The sequence below is a fragment of the Chiloscyllium punctatum genome, chromosome 4 (genome assembly GCF_047496795.1).
Source record: "Chiloscyllium punctatum isolate Juve2018m chromosome 4, sChiPun1.3, whole genome shotgun sequence".
NCBI lineage: Eukaryota > Metazoa > Chordata > Chondrichthyes > Orectolobiformes > Hemiscylliidae > Chiloscyllium > Chiloscyllium punctatum.
In genome coordinates this window covers 46638791-46647925 of record NC_092742.1, presented here as the reverse complement: position 1 = coordinate 46647925, position 9135 = coordinate 46638791, and positions in this window count along the sequence as shown.

The following is a 9135-nucleotide window of genomic DNA, read 5'->3' as shown; positions in this document are numbered from 1 at the left end:
AAAAATGGAACTTTACATTGAAATTAGTGTTTAGAACAGTAGAAACTTCAACAGCTTTCAGTTTTAGTCCAATAATAAGAATCCTTACAACAAAGATTTTAAAAACGCTCATAAATTTGTACATGGTTCACGTAATTATCCACAGTTTGTTAGGTTCTACTTCCTAATTTGGTATCTTGAATCCACATTCCACCTTGTAAAACCTCTTTCCTCATCCTGCCTATGTTGTTGGTACCAATATGGTACATTACCATTGGATTATTTTCCTACTGTTCCCTACCCCCATTACATTCCTTTTTGCTCTCCTCTTTTGATTAGATTCCTCCATCATTCAGACAAGCAGAAAGAACTTCAGAACTGTTTGACATTTACAAAGTCTGATCCTTCTGAGCTTCTGCCCATGGGTCCCTTATCTCTTTACTCATTGACTCATCCTTCTTTTCTTGATGAGTGACCAAATAGAAGATCCTATCTGGGATCCTGAGCATGGAGGCAGAAAGGGGGTGGGGGTGGGGGGTTCAAAGGTAGAAATGAACGTCAGAAAACTAAGAAGCAAAAGTGGCAGAAACAACAAGGGTGAAAAACAAATGGAGTCATAGTGCAAAATAAAGCTGCCTAACAGAATTAAAAAGTCATCTAAAGGCATTGTCATAATACACAGAACATTCTAAAAAGGTGAAATGAATTAATAACACAAATGAAAGATTAAAGATGTGCCAGAAAGGGCACAACTGTGATCACTGGTGACTTTAACCTATATACAATTGAATAAAATCAACTAGCAATAATAGTGAGGAAAATTTCCTGGAACATTTACATGTTTGTTTTCTAGAGCAATATGTTGGAGGAATCAACTACAGAGCAGGCTTTCCCATACAGGATATTATGCAATGAGAAGGGATTAATGAATGATCTTGTTGTGCAGGATCCACTGGGGAAGAGCATCCAAAAATGATAGAGACATGTTGATCAAGACAGAATGAATAAATTGAATCCAAAACTAAGATCCTGAGTATTAATAAAGGGAGCAATTAGGATATGAGTGTGAGTTGACAACGATGGATTGGGGAACATTACTAAAAAGGTTGGCAGTGAATAGGCTAATATTTAAAGAATATATGCATAAATTACAATTATTCATTCAGTCTGATGCAAAAATAACACTAGAAAGGTGCCTCAGTCATGGCTTACAAAACAAATTAGGGATAGTATGACATTGTATTTCTGACAGAGCATCACTGACATGGTGGCTCTTAATGGTGTGTCTCTGTTGCTCTCTGCTTGTGGTAGTATCACTGGGCTAACAATCCAGAACCTCTGGCACGGAGACAGGCATTCAACTCCTACTATGGCAGATAGTGGAATTTGAATTCAATAAAACCTGGAATAAAGAGCTGACCTTAATGGTGATCATGTAACCACTGTCGATTGCTGTAAAAACACATCTAGTTCATTCATGACCTTTGAGGAAGAAAATGTGCTGTTCTCACCTGGTCTGGCCACATGAGTCTCCAGACCCCATAGCAACATGATTGACTTTGTCCAATTAGTGAGGCCTGGTCTGCGATGCCCACATCCTACAAATAAAATTAGCAGTTTTTGTTTGGTCAGAGGGTTGTGAATTGTTAGAATTCTCTGCACCAGATGGCTGTGGAAGGTCAGTACTTAAGTTATAGCTAATGCAAAAATTTTTGATTCCAGTGAAGTTCAGAGATTTGGGGATGGGGTGATTAAATGGCATTGAAGTGTTCAGTCAGCCATAACTGCATTGATTAGTGGGCCAGGCTCAACAGGTTGAATGACCTACTCCTACTAACTTCCTATCTGAGGTAGTGTTTTGCTTGATATCAGAAAAACCTCAGCATTTAAATAGAATGGATCAGAAGATCAGGTCAATAACTTTGCTCCATGCAATCAGAATCATCAAGATATACTGACGAGACAAGGAATGGATGACTTTATCTGCTTAGGAGGAAGAACTGCAAGTCTTCAACACATTTTAGTATCCATAAAAAACTTGATCATTCAATGGGCTAAATTTAACAAACAGACATAAAGAGATAGTCCATCGATCCCTTTTAGCAAGGACCTTTGCAGATTGGTAGTAAATAATGCATACAGCAGTCTAAAGAATGAACTGCCATGGGATCATATAGTCATTGGCGATAGATGAGGACTTGTCTCACCAATTGCAATCTTAAGAGGGAGGCCTTAAAAAGATGGTACACTTCATGAGAGAGACTGAGATCAGGAAGGAGAGTGATAGTATTCAAAGCTCCGTGGAAGAAGTTGAATAAGTCATGCATTTTGTAGACCAAAAGCAGGGAGCCCCCAAAACAAAAGCTCACCGAAATTAGTAAAAGTGAGCCAACTACCACTTTGAAATGGTTAAGATATAGTGGGAACAATGGTGCCTCTTGAAAGTCCCCCTCAATTCACTCACCATCCTGACTTGGAAATTACTTCCCTGTCATTGGGTTAAAATCCTGCAAATCCCTCCCTAACGACGACGATGAGGATGACGATGATGATTTCATTTATTGTCATGTGTACCTAAGTACAATGAAAAACTTTGTTTGTGCACAAGACAGGCAGATCATAGTAAGCAAAGACAGATAGATCATAGGATGAAAAAAAACTTGGACAGAATGAGGCATACAGATTACACCCCACAGGACGTGCACGAAGCAAGATCAACATTGTTTGAGGTTAGGGAGTCCATTCAGTCTAATAACAGCAGGGAAGAAGCTGTTTTTGAACCTGTTAGTGTTTGTGTTCAAGTTTCTGTATCTTCTGCCTAACAGAAGAGGTTGTAGGAGAGCATTACTGAAGAAGCTGGCAGCCTTTCTGCAGCAACAACAGGATGAAATGGAGTCCATGGGTGAAAGGTTAGCTTCCATGATGGTCTAGGCTGTGTACACAACCTTCTGTAGCTTCTTATGGCCCTGGGCAGAGCAGTTGCCATCCCAGGCTCTTATGCAACCAAATAGTATGTTTTCTATGGTGCATCTGTAGGGGTTGGTGGGGGTCCTTATGGACATGCACGGTGGCTCAGTGGTTAGCACTGCTGCCTCACAGCACCAGGGACTCGGGTTCAATTCCCACCTTGGGCAATTGTGTGGAGTTTGCACATTCTCCCCGTGTCTGTGTGGGTTTCCTCTGGGTGCCTCCCAGTCCAAAGATGTGCAGGTTAGGTGAATTAGCTATGCTAAATTGCCTGTAGTGTTAAGTGCATTAGTCAGGGATAGATATAGGGTAGGGTAATGGGTCTGGGTGGGTCGCTCTTCAGAGGGTCGGTGTGGACTTGTTGGGCTGAAGGGCATGTTTCCACACTGTAGGGAATCTAATCCAATCATGCCAAATTTCCTAAGCCACCTGAGGAAGAAGAGGTATTGTGCCTTCTTGACCATTGCATCTACATGGGAAGTCCAGGACAGACCGTTGGTTATCATTACTCCTAGGAACTCAACAATATCAACCTCCTCAACTTTGGCTTCATTATGTAGATGGGGGTGTATCTTCCTCTTTTCTTTCTGAAGTCAATGGTCAGATTAGTTTTGCCAACACTGGGAGGTTGTTATTATTGCACCATGTCACCTAGCCCTCTCTCCCCTTTCTGTACTCTGACTCATCTTTGTTTGATATCTGTCCTATCAAGTTGGTGTCATCAGCAAACTTGTAGCTGGCATTCATTCGGAATGTGACTACACAGTCGTGGGTGTATAGGGAGTATAGTAGAGGGCTGAAAACACATCCTTGGGGGTCTCCAGTATTGATGATTGTCATGGAGGAGGTGCTGTTGTCTATCTTGTGGTCTTTGGGTGAGGAAACTGAGGATCCAGTTTCAGAGGGCGAAGCTTAGACCTAAGAGTCTTAAGATCAGTCTGGAGGGGATAATAGTGTTGAAGGTGGAACTGTGGTCGATGAGCAGGAGTCTTATACAATCCAGGTGTTCCAGGGATAGAAGAAATGGCATCTGCTGTGGACCTGTTACATTGGTAGGCAAATTGTAGGGGATCAAGGCAGGCTGAGGCGAGAGTTGCTGTGGACCATGACCAGCTTCTCAAAGCACTTCATGATTATGGAGGTCAGAGCCACTGGACGGTAGACATTAAGGCATGCTGCACGTGCTTTCTTAGGGACTGGGATGATGATGGTCTTCTTAAAGCAGGTGGGAATTCAGCTGAAGATGTCAGTAAATACCTCTGCCTGCTGGTCTGAACTAGATCTAAGTACATGGCTGGGGACTCTGTCCTGCCCCGTTGCTTTTCTTGGGTTGACTCTCAGGAAGGTTGATCCGACATCTGCATGGAGACAGAGGGCACAGGTATTCCGGGGCTAGCAGAGCAGGTGACACCATCTTACTGACGTTCTGCTTAAACTGAGCATAGAAAGGATTGAGCATCAGGGAGGGATTTGTCTTTGCCCGCTATTTTACTCTGTGTCATTTTGTATTCCATCATGTTGTTTCAGCCTTGGCACATGTGGCTGCTGTCCATATGGTTGGTTTAGACACCTAACTTGGTCCAGTTGTGTCTCTTGGCATTTCTAATAACTTGTGGAGGTCATATCTGGATTTTCTTTGTAGGTCCGGGTCATCTGACTTGAACGTTACATGCCAGGTGTTCAGTAGTCAGCGGATTTCCTGGTTCATCCAGCGTCTACTTGCAGCACATGGGACTGCAGCAGTTCCACTCAACTAAGTAGTATAATGAAAAATCCATCCAACCTTATTAATTGATAACAGTCGAGCTAAATTGGCAAAGGCGACACAATGTTCACAAAATTATTAACAGTGGATACTGGACAAGCATTTTAATGACATTTATAATGCATTTTATTCACAATTGGTTCAACAGAATACTTTTTGGGAAAGTGTCTGTGCTGGAAATATTTCAGTTAACGAATCCCATTTACTTAGTCATAGAGATATACAGCATGGAAACAGACCTTTTGGTTCAATCCATCCATGCCAACCAGATATACCAACGCAATCTAGTCCCACCTGCCAGCACATGGCCCATATCCCTCCAATGCATATAACCATCCAAATGCCTCTTAAATGTTGCAATGTACCAGCCTCCACCACTTCCTCTGGCAGCTCATTCCATACACGTACCACCCTCTGTGTGAAAAAGATACGCTTAGGTATTGTTTATATCTTTCCCCACTCACCCGAAATCTATGCCCTCTAGTGCTGGACTCCTCGACCCCAGGAAAAAGACTTTGCCTATTTATCCTATCCATGCCCCTCATAATTTTGTAAACCTCTATAAGGTCACCCCTCAGCCTCCGACACTCCAGGGGAAAAAGGCCCAGCCTCTCCATATAGCTCAAATCCTCCAACCCAGGCAACATCCTTGTAAATCTTTTCTGAACCCTTTCAAGTTTCACAACATCTTTCCGATAGGAAAGAGACCAGAATTGCATGCAATATTCCAACAGTGGCCTAACCAATGTCCTGTACAGCTGCAACATGACCTCCCAACTCCTGTACTCAACACTCTGACCAATAAAGGAAAGCATACCAAATGCCTTCTTCACTATCCTATCTACCTGAGACTCCACTTTCAAGGAGCTAGGAACCTGCACTCTAAGGTCTTTTTATACAGAAACACACCATAGGACCTTACCATTAAGTGTATAAGTCCTGCTAAGATTTGCTTTCCCAAAATGCAGCACCTCGCACTTATCTGAATTAAACTCCATCTGCCACTTCTCAGCCCATTGGCCCAGATCCTGTTGTAATCTGAGGTAACCCTCTTTGATGTCCACTACACCTCCAATTTTGGTGTCATCTGTAAACTTACTAACTGTACCTCTTATGCTCACATCCAAATCATTTATATAAATGACAAAAAGTAGAGGACCCAGCACCGATCCTTGTGGCACTCCACTGGACCCAGGGCTCCAGTCTGATAAACAACTCTCCACCACCACCCTCTGTCTTCTACCTTCGAGCCAGTTCTGTATCCAAATGGCTAGATCTCCCTGTATTCTGTGGGATCTCCTTGCTAATCAGTCTCCCATGGGGAACCTTGCTGAATGCCTTACTAAAGTCCACATAGATCACATCTACTGCTCTGCCCTCATCAAACCCCTCTGTTACTTTTTCAAAAAACTCAACCAAGTTTGTGAGACATGATTTCCCACGCACAAAGCCATGTCAACTATCCCTAATCAGTCCTTGCCTTTCCAAATACATGTACATCCTGTCCCTCAGGATTCCCTCCAACAATGTGCCCACCACCGAGGTCAGGCTCACCGGTCTATAGTTCGCTGGCTTGTCCTTACCACCTTTCTTAAACAGTGGCACTACATTAGCCAACCTCCAGTCTTCCATCACCTCACCTGTGACTATCAATGATACAAATATCTCAGCAAGTGGCCCAGTCATCACTTCTCTAGCTTCCCACAGAGTTCTAGGGTACACCTGATCAGGTCCTGAGGATTTATCCACCTTTAGGCATTTCAAGACATCCAGTACTTCCTCCTCTGTAATATGGACATTTTTCAAGGTGTCACCATCTATTTCCCTACAGTCTATATCTTTCATATCCTTTTCCATAGTAAACATTGATGCAAAATACTCATTTGGTATCTCCCCATTTTCTGCTGCTCCACACAAAGGCCGCCTTGCTGATCTTTGAGGGGCCTTACTTTCTCCCTAGTTACCCTTTTGTCCTTAACGTATTTGTAAAAACCCTTTGTATTCTCCTTAATTCTATTTGCCAAAGCTATCTCATGTCCCCTTTTTGCCCTCCCGATTTCCCTCTTAAGTATACTCCTACTGTCTTTATACTCTTCTAAGGATTCACTCGATCTATCCTGTCTATACCTTACATATGCTTCCTTCTTTTTCTTAACCAAACCTTCAATTTCTTTAGTCATCCAGCATTCCCAATATTTACCAGCCTTTCCTTTCATTCTAACAGGAATATACGTTCTCTGGATTCTCGTTATCGCATTTCTGAAGGCTTCCCATTTTTCAGGCGTCCCTTTACCTTCGAACATCTGGCACCAAGCAGTTTTTGAAAGCTCTTGCCTAATACCGTCAAAATTGATCTTTCTCCAATTTAGAACCTCAACTTTTAGATCTGGTCTATCCTATTCCATCACTATTTTAAATCTAATAGAATTTAAGGGAATGACAGAATAACATGCCATGAATATTATTAAAGCACATGAGTGCTACATTTTAGATAAGATGCAAATGTAGAGAGTGCAGAAGCAAAGAAAAGAATGGTTCCTGGAATGGGAAATCTCAGTTGAGGAAAAATTGAAAATGTTCGGTCTGGTCCCCTTGGAAGGAAGGCGGCTGAAAAGAGATCTAATTGAGGCTTTCAAAGTCATGAGCTGGCTGGATAGAGTAAAGAGGAGAAAGCTTCCCGCTTGTAAAAGAAACAAGAAAGAGGGTATAAATGTAAAGAGATGTGTAAAAGAAGCAAGGATGATAGGAGAAAATACTTGTACACTCAGCAATTATTTAAGGTATGGAATGCATTGCCTAGAATTGTGGTGGAGGCAGATTCAATTGCAGCATTCAAGAGGACATTGGATGATTATTTGGATAGAAAGAATGTGCAAGGAGAGAAAGCAGTAAAACTTCCCTAGGGAACAATGCTCGTTTGAAGAGTGGTGTGAGTGCCATAGATCAAATGGCCTCTTCCTGTGCCATAACAATTCCGATTCTGAGATTTTAAAACCATAGACTGAGCCAGATTTGACCTGCAATCTGGAGGTTCCACAAAGTTAGCTTATATTATATTGGTAATCTGTCACTTTCAATAGATGAACAACAAATGGATAACTAGAAAGGGAAAGATTTACCCTTTTCAGAACTATTTAAGGGGGTTCCATTTAAAGTTATTAGCTTTCAGATTCTGTGCAAAGCCATCACATTTACCAGCTATAATTATCTATAGTCAAACGTCATTGCTTGAAGTACTTTTAAAATTATTGTTGCAAAAAGTGGCTACTTTTAAAATAACTCCGTTAGTGTGAAGAAATTTGTTCATAACTTGGGCTGAGTTCACAGTTTTGGAGGAGTTCTGCATTTACTCAGAAGTACTTAACAGGACGGAAAGCTGGAAACATATTTGATAAGAAACAATTTGGGGGGGGGGGGGGGGGGGGGGGGGGAAGGGAGGTGGAAAGAGAGGAATTCTCCCTCAGACAACCTATTCCATACCATGTAGATTAGAAAATTGTACTAATCCACCAGGTTTTCAATAAAATGAAATCCTTGTCCAAATTCTTATGTCAAAAACACAAATTGCTGGAAAAAGCTCAGGTGTGGCAGCACCAGTGTAGGGAAATCAGAGTTAGTTACTGTTTCAGGTCAAGTGACCCTTAGAACTGTTCCCTACTTCTGAGGAAGGTTCACTTGACCTGAAACATTAACTCTGATGTCTCTCTACAGATGCTGCAACACCTATTGAGCTTTTTCTGTAATGTTTCAGATTTACAGCATCCGGTCTTCTTCTGGCTTTTTTTTACGATTCCACATTCTTGGTGAACAGTTTAGATTTTCAGAGCTAAATAAAGGTTAAACTTTTCTGCAAGCCACTAGGATTATTCAATACTGAGGTGAAGGTGTATTTATGCTGGAGATGTATTTTGGTTTCACAAACTCTTTGTGCCACTTTGGTCTGTAAGGGAAATTATACTCTACAGGATGATATTTACAATGCATTTCCAGCAGCATTTGATAACCTTCATCAGTTTAAGTGTTTGGTTCTTGGAAGACTATTGCTTAGGGGTTCCAACTGTACAATGATAGCTCCTTCTGGTTATGAGTTACATGCTTGTTATGAAGGTGTAAGGGGTACTGTACCTTTAAGAGAGTTGAAGCACTTAGCAAGCAGAGTGCTGGAGAATTTACAACGTAACATTTGGTCCAACAGCTAGTAGTAATCAGGGTTGCAATGAGACAAAAACAAATTCAAATTTGGCCAGTTTAAATTGTGCCCCAATACTAAACCCCAATCAAGTTTCAATTTGGTATTTTGACAATATTAAAACCAATGAAATGATCCAATGCTTTGGAGTATAAGACTGGGAAAAATTGAACAGTTGGGGGAGAACTGTCAAGCCACCAACATATACAGACTGTAGACAGAATAGCTCTCTTAA